Below are 26,697 nucleotides of genomic sequence, written 5' to 3'. Positions count from 1 at the left end.
CAAGCCCTTGGATTCTATTTAATTTTTCATCTGATATTATAATTGAAATATAACCTCTTTCTCTCTGACTTTTTCTCACTAATATACAACATAAACAGCTCTGGGAAAATCAAGTACATAACACTTTCTTTTTTTAATAAATATTTTTATTTTAAAATTAATTTAATTTTATATATCAGCCACAGATTCCTCTGTCCTCCCTCCTCCCACCTCCAGCCTTTCCCCCAATCCACCCCCCATTCCCACCTCCTCAGGGTCAAGGTCTCCCCTGGGGAGTCAGCCCAGCCTGGTAGATTCAGTTGAGGCAGATCCAGTCCCCTCCTCCCTACACCAAGGCTGAGCAAAGTGTCTCAGCATAGGCCCTCCATGCTCATGCACCAAGGATAGGTCCCGGTTCCACTGTCTGGGGGCCTCCTAAACAGTTTAAGCTAATCGACTGTCTCACTTATCCAGAGGGCCTGGTCCAGTTCCACGGGGGCTCTTCAGCTATTGGTTCACAGTTCATGTGTTTCCACTAGTTTGGCTATTTGTCCCTGTGCTTTTTCCAATCATGGTCTCAATATCTCTTGCTCATATAATCCCTCCTATCTCTTGCTGATTGGACTCCTGGATTCTCCACCTGGGGCTTGGCTGTGGATCTCTTCATCTGCTTCTATCAGTCACTGGATGAGAGTTCTATCATGAAGTTAGCGTGTTTGGCCAACCGATCACCAGAGTAGGTCAGCTCAGGCACTCTCTCGACCATTGCCAGTAGTCTATAGTGGACGTATCTTTGTGAATTTCTGGGGGTCGACTCAGAAAGACAAATATATATCATATATACTCATAAATGGATACTAGATGTAAAGAAAAGGATAACCAGACTGCAACTCACAACCCCAGGGAGGCTACCTAGTAAAGAGGATGCTAAGAAAGACACAGGGATTGCCCAATGACAGAGAAATGGATGAGATCTACATGAGCAAACTGGGGATGAACAGGGGGGGGGGTGTAATGGAGGGCAAGGGTCAGGAGAAAGAGAGCTTAGGGTAGTGGGAAGTCTCAGCTGGATCAGGAACAGGGTGGGAGAACAAGGAAAGAGATACCATGATAAAGGAAGAAGCAGAGTGCATAACACTTTCATCACAAAAGAATTCTGTACCTTCGCCAGTTTAAAAATGATCATCATGCAGAAGGAATTCTTTACATTTCTTATCCATTTTAGATTCTATCTAACTTTCTCTACAAGATCCCCATGCCATCAAATTTCTCCACTCGAGGATCAGGGAACCCAGCAGAAGAGAAAGGAGAAAGATTGTAAGAGCCAGAGGCATGGAGAACACCAAGGAAACAAAGCCTTCTAAACACAGCAGGAATAATTCACATAGGAACTCAGAGACTGTGGCAGCATGCACAGGGCCTGCATAAACCTGCACCAGATGAGCCTCTCAGCACTGAGAGAAATGAATATAAGCTCTCATCTCATTCCTAACCCTGAAGCTATCTTCAATTGATAACCAATCGTAAATGAAAATTAGTTCTTTCCAGTGGAATCTCACTGGGAATAAAAAACACTCTTAATGGTAGGCCCCATGCCTAGCAATAGAGAGCCATCACTAAATAAATTTAATGGCATCTTTAGAGGTTTCTTTGTCTCATAATGTTTTGTCAGGACTTTTAAAAAAAGTTTTTCTATTATCTTATAGGGTCTTTGCATATATAGTATGGCTTCTGCTTTGTGTTTTTTATGGAAACCCTGTGTGTATGAATGTATGTCTCTGTGTCTATATGTATTTCTTGTGCTTTTTAAATTTAATTTAATTTTATTTTAAGGGGACTCTTTTGCTTCTGTTTTTGTTTGTTGTTTTGTACTATTCTGGTCTGTTTCTGTTTTTAGTGTTATTATTTTTTAGATGCCTATTTGCTTTTTAAGGAGAGACAAAAAGGGTATAGATTCAGATAGGAGAGGAAGTGGGAAGGATCTCAGAGGACCAGCGGAGAGGCAACTATAATCAGAATATATTGTATGAAAAATCTATTTTCAATAAAAGAAAACATATTGAATGGAACAGTTTATCACCTTTACTTTTTAAGCAGAGTGCAACCTGTGAGTAGTAATTTTAACTCTTTTATATCTAGTATGCTGTATCTCATGTTTGTATTAGGCTGGAGTCTATCCTTCTTGAGTCCCCCAAAATAGATGTGAATCATTTTCCTTAGTTTCTAGACTCTCTGACTATGTCATTTCTAATTTTGTTCCTGTCATGGAATCAGTGAAACATTTACCTTTACCTAGAAGAAAAGGTTCTCAGTCCAAGATCAGATACCAAACTATGTAAGGTTATCTACATATAATAGGATCCAGAACCTAGGCACATTGCATAGACATTCTCAATGGGCTGGGGTTTTTTTGTTTCATTTTTTTGTTTTTTCTATTTTATCTCCTAAAATGTTGCATTGAGTCTCTCCAGGAAGAAACCTAATAGAATGGATATATATATACATATACAATTATATAGGTTTAGAAAATACAATCTAGGTGGTCCAATGATGGCTGTCTTATACCAGAGGCCAAGAATCCAGCAGTGGCTTAATTCAAGAAGCCTGATGTCTCAGCTGTCCCAATCAATCTAGTACTAAAGGCAGGAAGGATTCTTAGAGAGTCACTGGTCTCCGATCCCAATTGGAAGCCCAAGCTGGGCCCTAATAATAGCAAAGGAATGCAGCAAGGACAATAACAGGGTAGATTAATTTGTCAGTGAGGGTGAAGGAAAGAAATCAAAAAGAAAAACATTGTCTTTTCCTTTATTGGAGATCCCAAAAGAAGGTCCTACCTACATTTAGGGTGGGTCTTTCCTTTCAAATAATTTGACCATGAAAACTACAGGGTGCAAAGCATCTTGAATTTAGTTGATTATAGATCTGGTCAAGTTGACAAACAAGATTAACCAATCAAAAGTTGACCCCTTGTAAACTTGATGCTAAATCCTTGTACTTTCTCAATTTCTAAGTAAAAACAATAACAAAATCATAAAGGCAAAGGTACCCTTGGGGAAATCCATAAACTATTAGATTAAAATAAGAAAACGGAATTCCTTAAAATAGTTATTGAAGGAAGCAAGGAAAAGTTATCTTAAGAGACATTTATGAAAATCCTTTCCCTTTCCTTAATAAGTGTATGTATATAATGTATATTGTTTATGTATGCATATCTATATGTGAATTGTGCATGCACATTTTATGGCATGGGGGTGGAGGTCTGTAGTCAGATATTTCTCTCCTGCTTGCCTTCCCAAATACTTGGCAGCTGCTTCCCAAATAATTGACTCGGAGGCTTAATATAAATTATAAATTATTGGCCAGTAGCTCAGGCTTATCACTAACCAGCTCTTACATTTATGTTAACTGTAACACAAAATGTTAGAAGGTCTTATTAATAAAAAAAACTTGGAGCTAGGTGTTGAGGTAAATGCTGGAATATCAGAGAAGCAGAACAAGCCAGAGCCACCTCACTTCACCAGTTCCTCAGCTGATCCTGTTTCCTCAGACTGAAAGCCTCTGAGTCCTCATCCAAATGAATCTCAGCTGAACTGCTGCTAAAAGCCTAAGAGCTTAACCAAGCTCTAGTTCCTGGTCCTCATGCTTTATATACCTTTCTGCTTTTTGCCATCATTTCCCGGGATTAAAGGCATGTGTCACCATGCCTGACTGTTTCCAGTGTGGCTTTGAACTCACAAAGATCTGGATGGATTTCTGCCTCCAGAATGCTAGGATTAAAGGTGTGTGTGCCACCATTTTCTGGCCTCTGCGTCTATCTAGTAGCTGTTCTATCTTCTGACCCCAGATAAGTTTATTAGGTTGCACAATATATTGGGGGACACAGTATCACTACAGCTAACATATATTCCTTATTTATACTTTGCCACATGGTGGTACCTTTATTATCATGGCACATTCATCTCCTGCTCCTTCTGCATCTAGCTGGCAACTCCAGACTCTACCCTTCTCCTTCCTAGCATTCTCAATTGGCTTTCCTGCCTAACTTTATCCTGTTCAGCTATTGGCCAGTCAGCTTCTTTATTAAATCAATCACAGCAACACATCTTCATAGTGTACAAAAGGATTATTCCACAGCAGAGGTCAGAGATAAGCTCAGGTATTTGCCCTCAACTTCCATCTTATTTGTGATAGGATCTTTCCCCCTCCTTCTGTGTATGTCTGTCCTGCTGGCAATTGAGCTTTTATGGGTTTTCCTATCTCTACTTCCCACCATCCATATAGGAAAGCATGGATTGCCCACACTTGTACTATACATCCAAATTGTATGTGTGTTCTGGGGATTTGAACTCAGGCCCTCATTCTTGTCTTGTAAGCCTTTACCCACAGAATCATCTCTCCAGTTCATTTCTCTATTTTTAAGGCCATTTGTGATTGATTATATTTCACTCATCAGGATATTTGAGTATATTTTTCTCATTAAAAAAACCCCTCTATCTTCTTCATATCTGCAAATTATCTTTGCACATGTTAGGTAACATATTTAAAGGTTGTAAGGACAAGAATTTTGTATCTTTTATAATCTTTTTATCTAAGAAATATATGTATGTATGCACACACACATATATGCATTTGAGTACATGAACACCCACAAAGTAATATCAATGTCCTTCACTATTTGTCTTCTATTTCTAGAAGTCATAAACAATTATAAATTGGGTTACTTGAGAAATAGAAAATTTGTAGAAGAGTTCATCATATAATTCTTAGTGTTAAAAATCTTCACCAAAGTGCAGTAGGATCGATGACCCATTAATTAAGTTGAATTAAGGGCTTAGGATCTATAAATAAAGTTTACATGCATTATTCTCTTATTGTATATCACAAGAACACCACTTGTGATTTTACCAGAGACATATGCTGGAGCATTGTCAGTTTTAATTTCTGCAGGTATACCCATGATGGCCATAACTTCTAGCAAATGTGTGAATCAGCTTTTTCAGAACTCAAAGTAGTTGCCCATTGAAATCCTGAATAAGTATCAATGATATGGTGTACATAATTTAATTTTCCAAATTCTGCAAAGTGACACACATCCATCTGCCAGATTTCATTCCTCTGAGTACCTTTTGGGTTACATCCTGCTGGTAATGGAGTCTGAGTAAAAAGAATAAGTAGGACATTTCCTTAAAATTTCCTTGGCTTGTTGCCAGGTTATGGAAAAATCCTTTTTTAAACATTTACTATTGACATGATTTTTTTTATGAAATTCTGAGGCCTCCAGCACATTTCCTATCAATAATTTATGAGTCTCACCATTGCCTTGTGCTAGAGGGCCTGGCAGACCTGTATGGATTCTTATTGAGTTATATATAAGGGATGCTTCCTATTCCTGATTATATCTTATAACTGAATAAATAGTGAAGTTAATTTTGACTCATCAGGGATAAATTCTGCAGTCTCAATATTTAATACCATTCTTTCAGCATACTTAGAGTCAGTAACTATGTTGAGAGGTTCTGAAACATCCATTAATACCAACAGAATAGCATAACATTCCAATTTTTGAACCAAATTATAAGGGCTTTGAACCTTACTTAAATTTTCTGATTTGTAACCTGCCTTTCCTTGTTTGTTGGCATCTGTATAAAATGTACAAGCTCCAGATGTGGGTGCTTCCCATACAATGTGAGGCAAAATCTAATCAGCTCTCTTTATAAGTTCAATTCTATTGCTTTTGGAATATTTGCTGTTAATCTGTCCCAAAAAATTACTGCAAGCTCTTTGCCAAGGTTCACTTTCTGCCCATAATTTGTCAATGTTCTCCTTAGTAAAAGGTATGACAATTTCTGCTGGGTCTATTTCTGCTAATTGATGAAATCTCAATTTTTTTTTAAATCAAGTCAGAGATCTTTTCCACATAAGATTTTAATTTTTTACTCTGTTTATTTGGTATAAATAGTCATTCCAATATAATATCTTCCATCTGCATTAAAATTACTGTAGGAGAATGCTTAGAGGGTAAAATAACCAAAACATAATCAAGCTTTGGATCCACATGATGCACATATCTTTCCTACCAAGGTCAATTCTTGCTCAGCTTGAGATGATAATTCTCTTGGACTATTTAAGTCCTTGTCACCTTCTAAGGTTTTGAACAAATTACTTGGTTCATCATTTTTTACCCCAACAAGGGTGCTGACCTTGCTTTTAACAGCTTGATTATTCTTTTGCATGCTGCATTCATGTTTTCAAAAGCCAAAGATTCAATTATTATCTGTCTAGCTTCTGAATTTGGTATCATTCTATTTACTGCTCAAGACAGCCTTTGTAAGAAATCCATAAAGGATTCTGTGGGGCCCTATATAACTTTTGTCAATGATTCAATCTTTTTTCCTGCTTTCTCAATTCTGTCCCATGCATTCATGGCTGACACACGGCATATAATTAAGGTTTGGTTATCATATAAACATTGTTTTTGTATATCAGAGTATTTGACTTCTCCAAGAAGCTGATCCTGGGAAATTTCCACACCTCTAGTTCTACATTGGTATTCTGCTACCTTAGCCTCCTCAAGCCAGGTTTGGCACTGTAATTGTGTTCTAGACTCCAGGACAGCTGCTACAAATTCTTTCCAGTCCTGAGGACTAATCCTATTACAAGATGACCACAAGTTTAACATTTGCTTTATGAATGGAGAATGCATGCCACATGATACTATAGCTTCCTTAAATCTCCTTAAATCTAACATTTCCACTGGAGTTCAATTAGCTTGTACATGCCCTTGCACAGGTAGTTCCTGTAGGCTACCAGATAAATTATGTTTGATTCTTTGAAAACAGGCTGTCTCTCTGTAACCACATAATTCAATCCTGAATTAATTTCACCTTTAAATTCTTCTGTCTGGGTCTGAATTTCTCTGTAATCCATTTTAACTGGTTTTTCTAAAGCTTTTATCTTAGCACTTAAATTGACCAACTTTTTAAATACTAAAATAAGGAAAATTAAACAAATAATATTCATAATTGATGTTATAAACATCCCATCAACATTAATTATCCTCTCATTTAATTGTTTCATTTTTAGACTGCCTCATGTGTTATCAAACAAAGACCAATTTCCTTCCATTGTAAAAATATTTTTTTTTAATGTGGGAAACATTTTCTCTTTTAACTAGTTTCTCCCTGTAAGATATCTGATATCTTAATTGACTTACCAAGTCTGCCTAGAACAGTAGAAGTCTGAGGGAATTTCAAAGCTCTGGCCTGAACCGTACCGGGCCTGAGCAAGAGGTCTGTAAACCCACAAGCAGTCAGGCCACTTGCAGCTCCAGCCCCTTGCAGCTTCTGCCACGTGAGTTGGAGATCTGGCCACAAGCAGCTCCAGCTGTGTGTAGCCGGATTGCTTGTAGCTCCAGCCAAGCCAGGGGGCCTGTAACCCCTGGCTTGTAAGGCCACCAATGGTTGTTTAATGAATTCTTGCTATGTGGGTGCCAATTGTAGATGAATTTCTAAATGGTCTTATTAAATAAAAAACACAGAGCCAAATATAGGGGTGAAAGCCTTAGAGATCAGGGAAATAGTGATAGCCACCAACCTTACCTCTCCAGCTCTGCAGCTGCCAAAAGGTGAGTTACTTCCTGTGTACCTGTGCTTCTATTGCCTTGCTGTTCTGCCCTCTCATTGACTCTTAGCCCAGCTACCTCACTTCCTTCTCACCGCCTGTCTATACAGACCTCCAGGTCTCTATGGTTGGTACTGGGATTAAAGGTATGTGTCATGCTTTGATCTGTTCCCTAGTGTGACCTTGAACACACAGAGACTGCCTGCCAGGTGATCGGATTAGAGGAGTGTGCTACCACTGCCTGACTTTTGTGTTTACTTAATGGCTTGCTATAACCCCTGACCTCCAGGCAAAACAAAATATCACCACATTTCAGCACAAATAAAATATTACCACATGCTGACATTTTAAGTTGATTATACCTGCAAAGACCTTCTTTCTACAAGGTCATATCCATAGGAATCAGGTTTAGATCTCAAAGATATCTCTGTTGGGAACACAACTCAAGGCAGAAACAAAAATGGATAAAGGGGAGTTGATGAGAAGAATTAAGTATGTACTTGTATTTTAATTAAAAATTATAAAACACAAAGATCAGAGATTCCATAGCTAGTGAGAAAAAGAGGATGTTCCATTTACTATCTTCTTGATTCCAGAATGGTTACAGAACAACAGCATAGAAGTCCTCAGAACGCTCTTTCTCAGACTTACTGAGTTGGAATGTTAGGCTCCCTTAGCCATTTTCCAGCCTGCTTCCATTCCTTTGTGACATTCTGCTGACTTCAGAACTCTCCATTCCATAGATATCACAGCTACCACAATTGGTAGAGACCCATCTAGGGCATCTCTGTCCTCCATTCTGGTTTTTCCAGGGTATCCCTAGTTGTGCCATCACTTCCTGCCTTAGCCCATCCTCCCAGACCACCTCCATCTCCATTAGTACTATCTGCAGTCCTTGTCCACCTACCATATCCCTAGTAATACTTCTATTGCCCTTGGTAGAGGCAGACCCCAAACTGTACTTAAGATAACTCCAGAATCAGTCCCATCCCTACCTGCTCACTTATCAGCCATCCCACTCACAGTACTGGTGTTGGATTATCTGAAATCTGAACACAGACTTCCAACTAGAATTCCAGAACTGGGACAAGTCATGTCTGAACTCAGAAACCCAGAATATCCCATAGATTGAAAACCAAGCATCATTCTGCTGGTCCACAGACAGGTATTGCAGTAACCAAGGAACAAACACCCACCTAACAAGGACAGAGGCCTCAACTCTTCACAAGAAACTATAGGCAACTCAGGAATGTTTGAGACTGGGAGAAATAGTTTCCACTTGAATATGGTGATTCCTTGCTTATATTTATGTGCAAAAATAGTTTCTTTTCTTTCTTCTAGGACACAGGACTTTGGAATAAATTCCAAGTTCATTCCAAATAAATTGGAAGAGCCCACTAATTACAATAGGAAATGATCAGCCCTGAAAACATATATATGAGTAACTATATAGCCTGAGCCAGTTGTATTTAGGAATATATACATCTATACATATATAAAACAAAAACTGATGAAAAAAGGGGACATGAATTTGAAAGAGGAAGGAAGTGTACATGGGAGAGTTTAGAGAGAGGAAAGTGAAGGAAAATTTTGCAATTATATTGTAACTTCAAAAAACATAAAGGAAATAATAATAAAAAGGATGATACCAGACGATATCTAAATAAAGAAACAAAATATCTTAACTCTAGATATCTAGATCCCATTGTAAAAATACAAATATGAACAAGCATGGCAATATGCCTCTTCCAGAAACCAACACCACTGTTACAATAGGCCCTAAGAAATGTAATCTAACTGGAAACACAATACAAGAACTTCAAATTAGTAAGTATGAATATGTTTAAGAACCTTAAAGAGGACTTAATGAATAATGTGAACACACACACACACAGCTGAATGAAAAAATTCAAGATATGAATATAGAATTTAACAAAGACATAGAACTCCTAAAGAAAAGCCCAACTGAAATGAAACTCAAAATGAAAAATTCAGGAAGTCAAACAAAAGACTCAGGGAAAAGCCTCACCAACAAATTTAATTAAGTGGAAGGGAAATTTTCAGGTCTTGAAGATAAGGTAGAAGAAATAGATAGCTCAAAGGAAATGTTAAATCTAAAAAAAAAAAAATCCAGTAACAAAACATCCAGAAAATCTGGGACACTATGGAAAAAAACAAATCTATGAATAATAGATCTAGAGGAAGGAGATGAAACCAATGTCAACAGAACAGAAAATATTTTTAACAAAATAATAGGAGACAATTTCTCCAATCTAAAGATAGATATACCTATTAAGGTGTGAGGAACATACAGGACACCAGATAGACAGGACCAGACACATAAAAATCAAACACTAAAGGTACAAAGAAATGCTATTGAAAGTTGTTGGAATGTTATTCAACATAATTCAAATACTCACATTTGATTTGAGAAGCATCATCACAGGGCTCATGATCTAGAGCCTCACTAGACAATGCTATCATCTACAGTCTAGGATATGCCTCATAATTTTTCTTGTTTATTTTGTAGTTTCAAAATGAAACAAAATAAAATCATGTCCTTTACCAGCAATAACAGCCTGATCAGATAAAACATGAAATTATATGGAGACAATTTACCAAAATAACAAATATTCTACTTAATACTTCATAACCAATAAAAACTCATAATGCTTCATGATAAGGGTCAATTATAGAGTTCAAAGCAGCTACTACTGAAGAACAGAGATTTGTCCAAAGTGATGATTCATAATGTGGGTTCCTTCTATTGGGCTTCAGTAGCTTCATTGCATGTTCTCTTCACATTATCCAACTTAGAGTACTAAGCCAATGAGCAAGGCAGGAGCAATAGTGGCTGAGAGGGAGGTTTATGTTGGCAAGGGTACCTACCATTCACCTCTGATCCATTGATGAGATTCCTGTCATATGCATGTCTTCCTGTGAGGAAGGACAATAAATGTAGTAGAGGTTTGTACTTAGGAAGACCAGGGAAATCATTTGTCATTTAACAAAACTACTCTGACTTACTACCTGTGTATGAGGCAGTAGACAGCATCTGACTAATATGGTCTTTGGTATTTTAGTTGACCATTTTCTAAAGGAAGTGTAAGGAATTGCATACTTGAAAATCCAATCTGCCATAGATTCTTAACAACTAACTCAGTACTCTAGAAACCACTAAATAGAATAAAAGAGATAAAAACATCCATCAGTGCCTGCTTTTCCCATCATTTATTATTTCCTCTAATTAACATTTTAGTTGCCTAGATTGTGGGAAACACTAAGAATAGAAACAAAAATAGGACAGATTCTGAACTCAGGCATCTTCAAAGTCCATAAAAAGTATGAATCTCTAGTATCTTTAAATTTTATAATGGCTAGCTTTAAATTCTATAATGCACTCTAGAACAGTTAAATCAGAACCTCTGGGAAGGGAGGGGCAGAGAGAGGGAGGGAGGGAGAGAAAGAACACATTGGTAATTTAAAAATGCCTCCAAAGTTTAAGGTCTACATAATATTGAGAAATTATATTTGGATCATACAGTCAACTGTCTCACAGATTTTTGCCTGTGAGGTATGAATGTGGCTGAAAAAATCTATAAAATCATGTTTACAGATTTTACTTTAAGTCTTGGAGAAAGAACCCCAGAGACCTTGTTTAAGGTGCTATAGTCCATTGTTAGAACCATGTTCTTTTTTAGAACCATGTTCTTGTGTAACATTTTAATTGCCTCTCCTACTTGTATGCACAGCTGTTGAGAAAATACAAGCAATCTGCAGCAAATATCTGTAGATTCATAGCACCAAATTCAACCACCTACCAGCTACACAGTATTCTGTGTAGTACTTGATCACAACACATAGCCCACTTTAAATGTTTCCAGAAGACAACAATTCAGTGCAGAGTGTGAACGGACTGACTGAGCAAAGGTTAGGGAAACTTCTGTTATGACTTAAAAATGAGAAAATAGGGAAACTACTATAAAAGACCCCAGTGTCCATTGATGACCAAGTGAGTGATTTGCAGGAAGAGTTGGAAATTTGTGTGCCCTAATACACAAGAGAGCCACATATCTATTTACTTGGTTTAACTCTCCAATTCCAAATGTAAAATAAAAGTTCTTCACTGATAGATTATTTCTCAGTAATTGTGAGGGACATCTACTGAGAGTTATATCTATGTGATATAGCAGAAATCATAATGGAGAAGAAATATTACTGATATGCTGACAGATACTACACTGACAACTATTTTCCCTCCTGCTATTATTGACCAGAGCCTACAAATGAATAATCTATTCTACTAACCCATCCAGTTTCTTCACTGGCACAAAAAAAATAAATCTTCATTAATTCTCTCATCTCTCTCCTTTGAGTAAATTATCCCCCTCTAGAACCTCCTAAACAATCCAGGTTATTGCCAAGGGTACTGGTTGATCTTCACAAACTGATGGTAAGACCTTAAAGGTCTTACCTTATTGCTGAATTTACTGAGCATAGAGAAGTTGAGCTAGTGCCTAGACTCCTATGGTACAAGAATGTACTTTGTAAGCTACCAAAGCAGAAAAGTAAACACCAATCAGCTACAAACTCTTCAGTCTATAATGGTGACCTGCCTGCAAGATATGCCAGCATCAATAGAGGCCAAAAGCTTGAAACTAACCAATATCTGATTTGATTTAAAGCCCATTTCTTGAGATGTAACTGATACCTGATACTGCTCAGGTGACCAAGAACCTGAGACTAGGTAGTTCAGGGGACTAGGAGAAAACCAAATAATACTGTTCTGCTTAAAGAACATAGCAATACAAAGCAACAAAGTGACTCCTCATGACATTCTTCTATAGTCATTGATCAGTGGATTGCTCAGCCATCATCAGAGAGACTTCCTCCTGCAATAGATGGGAACCAACACAAAGACCCACTGGACAATGTGCAGAGACTGAAAGATGAATGAAATACCCAGTCATAAACAAGATGTCTCCATTAAATCTTCTCTTACCCCAGGCATCAGAGATCAGAGATCTCTGCAGAAGAGGAGGCAGAAAAATTCTAAGAGCCAGAGGGCATGGAGGACACCAAGGAAACGAGACTTTCTAAAGACAGCAGGACTGATACACGTATGAATTCACAGAGACTGTGTCAACATGCACAGGACCTTCGCTGGTCTAGGACAGGTGGGGTTCCAGTGCTGAAGGGAGAAATGGACACAAGCCCCCTTCACTAACTCAAAAGCAATTGATAATTGTTCACAAAGGAAAAATTAGTTTTCTCTAATGGAGTCTCATTGGTTATATAAACCAATTTATATACCAAAAAATTTAAGGGCAGGCCCCATGTTCAGCCATATAAGACCAACACAAAACAAATTCAATGGCTTTTTGGAGATTTTATTTATTTGTTTATTTAGTCTTTTAATGCTTTGTTTGAACTTTTGTTTTTTACCTTATGGGTCTTTTGTTTATATATCATGGTTTTCAATTTTTTAACTTTTTAAGATTTCTGTGTGTGCGAATGTGTGTGTGTGTATGTCTGCATCTGCATATATTTCTTCTGGGTTTTTTTGTTTGTGTGTGTGTTTGTGTTGTCCTATTCTGGTCTGCTTGGTTGTTGTTTTTTTATCTTATTTTGCTTAATTTTAATATTTTTTAGATGCCTATTTGTTTTCTAAGGAGAAAGGAAGGATGTGGATTTAGATGAAAGGAGATTGGGGGATCTTGGGGCAGTTGGGGGACAGAAACCATAATTAGAATATACTGTAAAACTATCTTCAGTTAAAAAATAGAAAATATTATTTCCCTCTATTGAGTCATCCTTTGATTATAGCAATTCTTGTGGTATTCAGATCTATATTTTTCCAATTAAACAAATCATATATTAACTATATTGTTAATTTGTTGGTTTCAACTTTGTTTCTCTTATTTTGAAATTATGATATCAATTATGTACATAATTTTCATTGCTGCATCTTTGTAATAAATTGGTATTTTATTATGAAATGTCTCATCTCAGGAGATACATACATAATTTGCCTTGCATTTTAAATAGTGAGAAATGAACACAGTATTATCATGGCCACCTCTTGTATTAATACATGTTCTATCTTGTTATTTTCAAATTTGTATATCTTATAAAGTTAAGTTTTACCTACACTACATATCTGTAAGTACCCCTTCTTTTACTAGTTACACTATTTCTGTCTTAAATAGGAGTTAGAATATAAATTGATTCAGATTTAATATGTTATTGCTATTTAAGTTTTAAGTTTTTCATTTTGATTTTTGGCTTTATTTATCTCACTTGGTCATGTTCCAGCTCTTCTCCCTTTTCTTTTAAGCCAATCACATATTTTTAACATAGTGTGTTTTCTTTTGTTGTCTTTTATCTAACATCCTTTCTATTATTTTTTTGTTTTTTAAAAGAAATAACATGATTTTTTCAATCAGTCAAGTCCATCTTCAACTAATAAGTTTTCTTATAAACATTTTGAATTCTTATGGTAGATTTAGTCTATTTATACTTGTTTTCAAATTTTTAATTCAATAACTGTCATGAGCCCTATAGTTGTTTTGTTGTTAACAGTGTATAGTTTTGTGAAATTTAAAACTATATACATACTTAGTAATAATATTTTATATTGACCTAAATATTTCCTTTGCTAGGGTTCTTTATTTGTTTTCTGTTCATGCCTTATGTGGTGCTATTAACCTTCAGCTTGAAGACCATTTTGAACCATATATTGTACCCTCTGCTGTAGAAATACTGATTCAACTTGTCTGAGAATGTGTACTGACCTCATGTATGAAGAGTTGTTCATTGCATAGAAGAATTTAGTATGACTTTATCTCCCATTATAGCAAAGGCTAAAACTGTGCCACTGTTTGCTTCTTGAGTCAACTGTCATTTATAACACTTTGTTTAATGAGACTTCCTTCATTTGTTTTTATTTTATGATATAGACTTTAATAAATGGCCTGAATTGTCAAGGGACTTTGTTTTTTGTCTTTGTCTTAAAACCTGAGATTTATTCTTAAATTTTCTTTTACAATATCCAAAGGTATAAATTTGCAAAGATTTCTGTAAAGTGGTATTATAGTAGATATCTTAGGCTGTATAGAAACATGCAGTCTCTTTTGCATATTCTACCTTTATTTTTAAACTGAAAACACAATTTATTTACTTAGAAATAATAAATGTAAACTCAAAAATAATAAATAACAGATGTTTTTAAAAAATATTACTGCTTTATAACATTAATTCTACTCTCATACATGAGACCTTCACTGGAGTTCCTTTCCTATGTGACTAGCTAAGCATGAGCTGAACTAGACAACAAAAGACATGTTAAAGCAGATAGGGAAAGACCATGAGGCTTCAACCATACACAAAAACACTATAGGCAACTACAGGAATGCTGAGAGTAGGACAAATGGTCTTCTCTAGGGAAGATTACACCAACTGGTTACCTAATACCAAATGGCCACTTCTGAAAACATAATAAAAGTAACATTACACAGACCAAGCAGGCTATATTTAGGAATATATATGTACATACATATATGCATATCATGACAATTAATGAAAAAGGAGGCCATGAATTTGAAAGAGAGCAAGGAGAACTATATGGGGTGGTTTGTAAAAATCAAAAGGAAGAGGGAAATGTTGTAATTATATTATAATCTCAAAAATTAAGAGTAACAAAAATTTTCAAATTAAAAATAGTCACATAAAAAGTATAATTATATTTAGCATTTTGGAGTTTGCTTTTTGTTATAATAAAACACCAACCAGGTGTTTTAAATAGGCACAGTAACACAGTTTCACAGAGTTAAACTAATGCAACATAAAAGAATGCAATGCATCTTTTCATCATTAAACAAATATTCCACAGCATAAGCAAATATTCCACAACAGGTTGGTGTTGAGATTTTTTTTTTTTGCAGGTTATAGCACTTGATGACAAACTTGTTGACCTGAGTTCAGTCCCAGTGTCCTACATGATAGAAGGAGAGAACTAATTCCTCCAAGTTACCCTCTGACATCTACATGCATGCCATGGTACATTCATATGTATGCTCACACTTACACGTAATAAGTAAATAAATGTAATTATATTTAAAAATAAAAATAATAAGAGATAAATATATATATATATGTATATATATGTTTAGCTTGTAGCCATACATAAAGATGTTTTCAGAGAAATTACAAGGAAAGCATATCCTTAAGAAATAAGAAATGAGTCCACCTCAGAGCAATGAACTAAACCCAAAGTAAGTAAGTAAACATGAGCCAACAATGAAGATGGCATGAGATAAAGTATTGCTATACATTGGCTACATTATTTTCTCCTATCAATTTTTCAAAAAGTTGCTACTGGGGAGTCAAAACTTTAGGAGATGATACTGAAAGTCAGACCATTGATGTTGAGACCTTCAGACATACCTTGTTTCATCCTCTCTCTTTGCTTGCTCTTTCCTGGCAGTCATGAGGCCAGCAGCTTACTATCTACCATGTGATCACTCATGATCTACTTTTCCACAGGTCACAATGCAAAGGTGCCAAATGACCATGGACAGAAACGTCCTTATGAGTTACTTATTGCATTTGCCATAGTAATAGAAGGCCAAATAACATAAGTATAATGCAAAGTATTAAAAATATAAATTTCAATTATACACCAAAATTACACTTTATATTTTACAGAACCTAATCAAATTGTTCTATGATAAGTTGAAAACATAATCCTTGGAGAAACCCCGGAAATCACAGGGTAGCATTTCTAAAACATTCACGCAAAAATTAAAAATGGATTGAAAAAAAATTGTAAAATAAAAAGATTTAAGACAGCAGAATAGCATGATAAAAGTAGTTTATAAATGAAATATTAAAAATATAATTCAGTAACACATAAAGAATATAAGATATTACAAATAAATGGGTTTCTTTTCAGTTGTGGAATTTTTATTGAACATTGGAAAACCAATCAGTATATTGTACTGTTTTAAAAACAGGAAGCCGAATAATGCCTTCAATGCAACAGAAAAACATGTGACAATTTACAATGTTTACTCATAATAAAATCTGTCAGCAAACAATGGGAAGGAGATTTTGCTACTCCAATAAAGAGTTATTATAAACTATGGTTAGCATCCTATTTTATGGGAAGAAATTGAATGCTTTCCTAGAGAATGTAGAAAAAATTAAGTTTCCCACTTTGATTTCTTTTTTTCAGCATTGTTACAATAGTTATAATTACTGAAATAAAATAAATAAAAACTAAAATCTAACTTGGGCATAGTGGTACACGTGTTGATACAAGGTTTAGGTGCAAAATTAAATTATATCCCTTTATTTCATTATCAACAATTAGAAAATAAAGTTTAAATAATACTAGTTACAAGGGCACAAAAGCACAAAATATTTAGATATAAATTTAAGATATATACATTACAGTTGGTAGATTATGGTCCTTTGGCCGTGTATTAGCTGTATGGATATCACTTGGAAAATGATTAATAATTCAGTTTCTTGGGCTGGACCCTATAGAAAATGAATCTAAAAATCTATGTTTGGTGTAGAGTAATCTGCTTTAAAAAGCTCTGCAGATGAAGAAGGTGTTCACCAAAACTGGAAAGCCAGTGCTCTGAAGGACTACATAATTTAACATTTATTATACTCTCGGATTCTACTTCAGAGTAAGAATTTGAAGTGTTGTTTTCCAAACACATAGAATCACAGAAACCCTTTAAATCATAATTTATTATTAAGCCTTCTGTTCTGTGAACTATGCCTTAGGAAACAGACTCAAGTGCATACAATTTGAGGTGGGTTGCATTTCAGATGCATACCTAAAGCAATTTCCTTTCTGTTAGCCCAGTAAGAATCATACAATTGAAAAAAAAGAACATGAAAAAACTTTTTTATTTCAAAAGTAAATACATATGTATCAAATAGATGAGTTAATTCATGAGGAAACTAAAATTGAAATCTGGATTCTTGAAAATGTGAACCTTGTGGCTAAAAAAAAAAAATAATTAAAAATCCCCAAATATGCAACATCTACTTGCTTGTCTCTTTTCATTATATTGGTCATTTTGTATAATACTTGGAAATATGATAATAATCAAGATCAATAATATTTTTAAATTAAAAGAGCTTGAATAAAATAGCTTAAACTCCAGAGGATTCAAAGATTTATTTTTTCTAATGATTTCAAAGAAGCACACAGCTGCATCATATTCATGACTGTGTCACTGGACATGTAGAACATGAAAAGGGTGACTGTCACTGTATCTCTCATCAGGTTTCCATGCCTATGAGAACCAATATGCTAGCATTTGCCAGTGTTTTAAATAAGATGATTTCTCCATATGTGCTCTAAATGGCATTCAGGAAGCTCTTAACATTGATTTTGATTGCTTTGTCAAATAAAGGTCACTTAATTAAAATGGAAACTCATTAAGCCTCTATTGTAAATTAAAACTAATGTGTGTTCTTTAAGACGCTGATGGCTATTTGTTCATATTTCATGGATTCTTAAAATTTACAGTTCCAGTTCTGTATAAAACTGGCCACACCAGCAGACTAATTGGAGTTAAATGAAAGGAATAATTTATGTGAGAAATGGGTTGAAACTTTAGTTACCTATTCAATAAGAAAAAAATGAAAACAATTCATTTCATAATTCCAGTAGATGAACTGGCATTGGATCATTACCACCATCATCATCATTAATACCACTACTACCACTGTCAGTATCAACATTACCATCATCACAATCATTATCACCCCCATTGTTGTGGGTGTCAACAGCACAGGAGCATTGCAATCCATATTTGCTGGGACCTTAGGATGCACCCCCCTGGAGCTCACTAAATTAAATGAATTAATTTAGGGTGAGTACCCTGTCTGGGCACTTATGTATCACACATATATTTCACCCATGTTAAGCAATGTATTACATAGCAATTTTTTTTGAAAAATACAAATAATTATGAATAAGGTAGCTAAATAAAAATCAGCATGTTTGCAATGAAATGCCTTTTTGAAGGTAGAATGTATGTTTATATGACTAAATTTTTTTGAATTTTTTTATTTAACCCTTAACATTCAAATATCCTTCATGCTGCAAAGTACTTTAAAGAAACAGAAAATGCAAAATAGGCAGTATCCAATCATCACACACCTTGCACATGGGAAGATGTGGGTTCAATGCCCAGGACTCAATCAAAGGAAAATTACTAAAATGTATCTCAACTTCTCATACTTTTCTGAAGGAAAAAAAAACACATTTATTTTATTTTATATTTTACTTTTTTTTTATTTTACAATACTATTCAGTTCTACATAATAGCCACAGATTCCCTGTTCTCTCCCTTCCTGCCCCCCTCTCCTTCCCCCCAGCCCACCCCCTATTCTCACCTCCTCCAGATCAAGGTCTACCCCGAGGACTGGGATCGACCTGATAGACTCAGTCCAGGCAGGTCCAGTCCCCTCCTCCCAGATTGAGCCAAGCGTCCCTGCATAAGTCCCAGGTTTCAAACAGCTAACTCATGCAATGAGCCCAGGACCTGGTACCACTGCCTAGATGCCTCCCAAACAGATCAAGCCAATCTACTGTCTCACCTATTCAGAGGGCCTGATCCAGTTGGGGGTCCCTCAGCCTTTGGTTCATAGTTCATGTGTTTTCATTCATTTGGTTATTTGTCCCTGTGTGTTATCCAACCTTGGTTTCAACAATTCTCACTCATAGAAACTCTCCTCTTTCTCACTGATTAGACTCCCAGTGCTCCACCCAGGGCCTAGCCGTGGATGTCTGCATCCAGATTCCTCAGTCCTTGGATGGGGTTTCTGGCCCAACTATTAGGGTGTTTGGCAATCCCATCACCAGAGTAGGTCAGTCCCGGCTGTCTCTCGACCATTGCCAGCAGTCTTTTGTGGGGGTATCTTTGTGGATTTCTGTGGGCCTCTTTAGCTCTTTGTTTCTTCCTTTTCTCATGTGGTCTTCATTTACCATGGTCTCCTATTCCTTGTTCTCCCTCTCTTTTCTAGTCATTCAACCAAATGGGCTTTTAGAAGTCATTGCTTTTAGTACATAGGTAGTACATTAGTTGTAGCAGGACACACTTGTGTGAGACAGGTACTTGGTTACACTAAAGTCCTGCATTCTGCTCTCAGTGTTATAATTTTTCCGAAGCCTCTATATAACTTGTACCTGAATTGATCACATTACTAGAGTCATGCAATTGAATTAGATAATTTCTAGTAGCCCATTGCAATAAAAATCATATAACTTTTGTATCATTGCCATCCAAAGTATTTTCTTTAATCTCTTTGGGATATTATGTCTTTATTAAGCCAACAAATCTTAAAGTTGTTCTTTCATACTGCTATAGTTCTTACATCCAAGTCATCTGAATGAGGAGACTCCATGTTTGTAAGATAAGATTCCAGGTAACATGCTGAATGTGAGTCATTGATAGGACTTATACCCTAGACATTCTTAAGTGTCAAATGTAGAATCTTTAGCAAGACAGAAAATGTGGAAAGAATAGATTTCAGATGATGGTTGTGGTGGTTTAAATGAGAATGACCCCTATAGTCTCATATATTTGAATGATTGGTTCTCAACTGGTGTATTGTTGGAAAAGAATTAGGAGGTGTGGTCTTGTTGGAGTAGGTATGCCCTTGGTGGAGAAGGTGTGTCACTGGAGATGGACTTTGAGGTTTCAAAAATCTAGCCAGGCCTAGTCTCACTGTTTCTGCCTGCTGCCTGAGGATAAGGATGAAAAGCTCTCAGCTACTGCTCTAGTGTCATGCTTATATGCATCATGCCATGATGATAATGGACTAACACTCTGGAGCTATAATCAATCAAATGTTTTATTTTTATAAGGGTTGCCTTAATCATGGTGTTGCTTCAAGCAATAGAACAGTAACTAAGACAATGGTATTATCCTGGAAAATATTTTAGACTGGTTTAAGATATTTCCTTGTTCTTTTAACTTAATACTCTGCTTTTGTTTTTTACTTAATACATCTTTTTTTAAAATGTGGCTAAAAATCTTGAGTCAGGTTGGGAAAGTAATTAAGATGTATTTGACAACCAAGTGTTAAGCCAATGCATAATAACATTGTTTTATATAAAATTGTCAAAAATTATATTTACATTATTTAAAAATATTACATGCAATCTCTCACATACTTAGTAGAGTACCTGCCATTGTAACATCATATAGAGGAAGGTTCCTGGAATAAAGGAGTGGATTTCTAATGAATGCTGCTCACTTATACATATAATCAAATATAAGCTGTCATAACTGAGGTTGATATATTGTGCACTATAGTGATATTTTATTTGTACTGAAATGTGATTTGTATGTTAATAAGTAATGTTGCCCGGGGGTCAGAGCTATTAGCAAGCCATCACAGAAGCTGGGCAGTGGTGGTGCACCCCTTTAATCCCAGCACTTGGTAGGCAGAGCTAGGTAGATCTCTGTGTATTCAAGGATACAGCCAGCATGGAGACATTCACCTTTAATTTCAATACCAACCATAGAAGACCTGGAGGTCTGTACAGACAGGCAGTGACGAGGTGGTCATGTAGTTGGGTTTACAACCAATAAGAAGGCAGAACAGAAAGTCTTTATAAAGACAGACACACAGGAAGTAGGTCTCTTTCAGAGAGGTAGGAACACTGTGATAGTGAAGGGTAAGGTTTTTAGCTCTTAGCTATTGCTCTGACCTCTTGGCTTTTATCTCTGTATTGGCTCTGTGTTTCTTATTTAATAAGTCAGTTGGTTACTTCTACATTTGGCACCCAACATAAAAAGAATCCATTAAAAACTGCTTGGCTTGGCTTGGCAGCAGGTCCGGTTTCCCGCCTGGACGGTCTGGCTCCCTAGCTCAGGCCCAGGTCTCAGGGTGGACTGACCATAGCCCCAAGGGGTTACACGCAGCTGAGGCTACATGCTTAAAGCCTGCTCTACAAACAACTCAGGCCTGTCCTGCCAAACAGGGCCCCTGCCTGTAAAGCCAACACACGTGGTCAGAGCTTAAGGAAGCCAGAACCCAGCCTTGACTCGGCTCAAGCAGGAACACATGGCTGGATTTAAGCTTTTAGCCAGAACTTGTGGCTATGCTTTCTTGCATTCTCTCTCTCTCTCTCTCTCTCTCTCTCTCTCTCTCTCTCTCTCTCTCTCTCCCTCCCTCTCTCTCTCTCTCTCTCTCTCTCTCTCTCTCTCACACACACACACACACACACACACACATACACCTCAGACACTAGGTGGTTGTTTTGAAATTCTCTCAGATTTCTACTGTTCTATGAAGACTTAAGTCAATTAAGATATCAGATATTTTAAAGGAAACTATTTAAAAGAGAATTTTTCCACATTAAAAAAATGGGTTTCATGTGTACATTGGAAGAAAATAGGCCTTTGTTTGAAATTTTAGGCAGTCTGACAATGTAACAACTATATGAGAAGATTAATATTGATTTTATGCACTTTATTACTTTTCTTATCCTCATTTTACTATTTAAAAAGATAGTCAATTTAAGTGACAGGATAAAAGTTTTAGAAAAACCTGTTAAACCTGTTAAAATGTATTATAGAGAAATTCAAATTCAGACAGAAGAAAGTAACAGTGAAGTTGTTTCAAGATTGGATCATAAGGTTACAGAAAGAAAGCCTGTTTTCACATAGTCACCCTTAATTTATCTGGTAACCATACAGCAGTTGCCTAATCAAATGACTATACAAAATATTGGGCTCCAATTGAAATGTTAGATTTATGAAGGTTTAAGGAGGCAATAGTATCTTATGGCATACATTCCCCATATGTAAAGCAAATGTTAAACTTCTGGTCAATATATAATAGGATTGTACCACAGGACTGGTGGGAGCTGGCACAGGCTGTTCTGGAACCCAGTCAAAGGCTCCAGTGGCAAATATGGTTCAAAGAGGAGGCTAAAAACATAGAAAAACAATGGAAGGATAATGGAATACAAGTCTTCCAGGATCGACTTATTGGAGGCCAATATGCTTCAGTACAAACACAATGTTTATATGATGTCCAAACCCTAATTCTATGTCGAAAGGCAAACTTGAATGCATGGGACAGAGTTGAGGAACCAGGAAAAAAACTGAGTCATTTACAAAGGTTATACAGGGCCCAAAAGAACCTTTCACAGATTTTTTACAAAGACTGGCTTCAGCAGTAAAGAGAATGGTCCCAGATTCAGAAGCTAGTCAGATAATAATTGAATCTTTGGCCTTTGAGAACATGAATGCAGCATGCAAGAGAATAATCAGGCTGTTAAAGGCAAGATCTGCACCCTTAGAAGATTGGATTAGAGACACAGTTAATGTCGTGGCTCATGACCATGATGATATGTGGGTAGGAGAAGCAATTTCAAAAGGTTTGAGAAATGTTAGATGTTTTGGATGTGGGAAGCAAGGACATTTGAAAAGAGACTGTAAACAGGTCATGCCTAGAAACAATGTTTCTTCAAGGAACACTGGTAACAGAATGCCCCTTCCATCTGGAGTATGCAGAAGGTGTGGTAAGGGAAAACACTGGACCAATGAATGTAGATCAACAAGGGACAGGCAAGGTAATCCTTTGCCTTGGTCAACTGTTCGGAAATGGGACATTATCTCAGGTGAAACAGTGCAAGATGGCTCAAATGTATAGGTCCAGAAGGACAGAGAGGAAAATTAAAACCATATGTGGCTAACATAGCTATGATCCTGTGGGGTCGAGACCTGTTGCAACAATGGAATACTCAGATTAACATCCATCCAACTTCAGAAATGAATCATAAACTAGCACATGTTTCTGAGAGAAATATTAGAAGATATTATTCTAATGAGTGGTCACCAGCCATCCATATTATACAAGAAAGGGGCACAACCTGATGATCTCCCAAAGACACCAACAGCTCTACCTTTAAAATGGTTAACAGACAAGCCTGTATGGGTTCAGCAATGGCCTTTAGCAACTGAAAAACTCCAGGCTTTATAAGGGCTGGAAGAAAAACAGTTAAATGCTCAGCATATTAAAGAATCAACCAGCCCTTGGAATTCTCCTGTATTTGTTATTAAAAAGAAATCTGGTAAATGGAGAATGGTAACAGACCTTAGAGCAATTAACAAAGTAATTCAGCCAATGGGCTCTCAACAATCTGGAATTTCTTTGCCTACTCTGTTACCAAAAGGATGGCCTCTCATAGTTATTGATTTAAAAGACTGTTTCTTTTCAATACCCTTACAAGAACGAGACAGAGAAAGATTTGCTTTCACAGTGCCTACTTATCAGTGGAGGGTCCTCCCACAGGGAATGTTGAATAGCACAACCCTGTGCCAATATTTTGTACAACAGACATTGGAAGTGATATGTAAAAAAATTCCTAAATCTATAATTTATCATTATATGGGTGTTTTTTTACTAGCTGACTCAAATGCAGATACTTTGAAAGAATATTTGAAGAAGTAAAGAAAATTTTACCTTGCTGGGGATTACAAATTGCTCCTGAAAAGATACAAAGAGGAGAGTCTATTAATTATTTAGGATATAAAATAGAGCTACAAAAAAATTAGACCCCAAAAGGTGCAAATTAGGAGAGATCGGCTACAGACTCTTAATGACTTTCAAAGATTATTTAGAGACATTTCTCATATATGAACTATTGTTGAGGTAAAAAATGATGAACTGAATAATTTGTTCAAAACCTTAGAAGGTGACAAGGACTTAAATAGTCCAAGGGAATTATCACCTGAAGCTGAGAAGGAATTGGCCTTGGTAGAAAAGGAAGTACATGAAGGGCATGAGGATCCTATTGATCCAAAGCTGGATAGCATTTTGGTTATTTTACCTTCTAGGCATTCTCCTACAGGAATATTAATGCAGAGGGAAGATGTTATATTGGAATGGATATTTTTACCAAATAATCCAAATAAAAAATTAAAAACTTATGTGGAAAAAAAACTCTGACTTGATTTGGAAAGGAAAATTGAGACTTTGTCAATTAGCAGGAATAGACCCAGCAGAAATTAGCATAACTTTAACTAAGGAGGTCATTGAAAAATTATGGACAAAAGTGAACCTTGGCAAAGAGGTTGCAATAATTTTTTTGGGAGAAATTAACAGCAAATATCCCAAAAGCAATAGAATTGATTTTATAGAGAGCGGATTGGATCTTGCCTCAAATTGTACGGGAAAACCCATATCTGGAGTTCATACATTTTATACAGAGGCCAAAAAACATGGGAAGGCAGGTTACAAAACAGAAAATTTAAGTAAAGTGGTTCAAAGTCCTTATAATTCAGTTCAAAAATCAGAATTGTATGCTCTTCTGTTGGTATTAATGGATTTTTCAGAACCTCTCAACATAGTAACTGACTCTCAATATGCTGAAAGAGTGGTGTTACATATTGAGACTGCAGAATTTATCCCAGATGCTTCAGAATTAACTTCACTATTTATTCAATTACAAGGTACAATCAGGAAAAGGAGTCATCCTTTATCTATAACTCACATCAGATCCCATAGTGGTCTGCCAGGCCCTCTAGCACAAGGCAATCATGAGATTGATAAATTATTGATAGGAAATGTGCTGGAGGCATCAGAATTTTATAAAAAAACATGTCAATAGTAAATGTTTAAAAAAGGATTTTTCCATAACCTGGCAACAAGCCAAAGAAATAGTAAAGAAATGTCCTACTTGTTCCTTCTACAATCAGACGCCATTACCAGCAGGATGTAACCCAAAGTGTACTCAGAGGAATGAAATCTGGCATAGGGATGTGTTTCACTTTGCAGAATTTGGAAAATTGAAATATGTACACCATACCATTCATACTTATTCAGGATTTCAATGGGTGACTGCTTTGAGTTCTGAAAAAGCTGATTGTGTAATCACTCATTTGGTAGAAGTTATGGCCATCATGGATATACCTGTACAAATCAAAACTGACAATGCTCCATCATATGTCTCTGTCAAAATGAAACAATTTTTTGTTTATTACAATATAAAGCATATTTAGGTATACCACATAATCCTACAGGTCAAGCAGTTATAGAGAGATCAAACAGAACTCTAAAGTATATGCTAAATAAACAGAAAGGGGTAACAAAACCCCCCAGAAATAGACTGCATAATGCTCTATTAACTTTGAATTTTCTCAATGCTAATGAGAAAGGAACAACAGCTGCAGAGAGACATTGGATAATAGAAAAAACTACAGAATTAAATAGACCTATATACTTCAAGGATGTGCTGACCTCAGAATGGAAACCAGGATATGTGTTACGTTGGGGATGAGGTTTTTGCTTTTGTTTCTACAGGAGAAGATAAGCTGTCGGGACCATCAAAATTGATAAAGATTCGATTTGAACAAGAGAGACCTCTTAATTAGAGGAGGTGATAATTCATGAACCAGCATGACCATCCTATTTAAACTAACATATACCAGTAACACATGCCTTTTCATTTAATCAGATAATAACTTGCCAAAAGGGAACATCCCCAAAATTAGTCTTGGGGAAGTTTCTTTGTTTTTGTCTTTTAGAAGAATGAAGGCTAAGGAATCTGAAGAACAGTGGACAAATGAGACAACTCAAGGAAAAGGACAAATCATCTATCCCAGGAAACAGAGTGAAATGGCATATGGGTATATCATCTAAAAAATTTTTATAAGTCTTCCTAAATGTTTGTTTCTGCTCTTCTCTAAAGAAATTTAACACTATTGGTCTTCTAATAGTCCTAGTTCAATTAAAATTTAAAGCTGAATTTGGAGTTAGAGAATGGCTCTCTCCTTTAAACTCAAGTATGTTGTTAAGGGTTAGGAAAAGGACTAAGCAAAGGAGATTAAATTTAAAGTTCTTCTTTAGAAAAAAAGAAAGAAAAAGACAATTACCAGTTTTAAATACTTTACATTGGATTGGATTTTTTTTAGATTGTATACAAATTATATATATTGAAATTGATATCATTAGAAAATGATGTATGCATATTTCTAACTTTGTTCAAGATATTGTACTTATACCATTCATTTAACAATGTAATGCAATTTGCTGATTCTTGAATGTTAT

This window comes from Peromyscus maniculatus, chromosome 14 (assembly GCF_049852395.1).
Source record: "Peromyscus maniculatus bairdii isolate BWxNUB_F1_BW_parent chromosome 14, HU_Pman_BW_mat_3.1, whole genome shotgun sequence".
NCBI classification, from domain to species: Eukaryota; Metazoa; Chordata; class Mammalia; order Rodentia; family Cricetidae; genus Peromyscus; species Peromyscus maniculatus.
Note: the sequence above shows the minus strand (reverse complement) of the source record.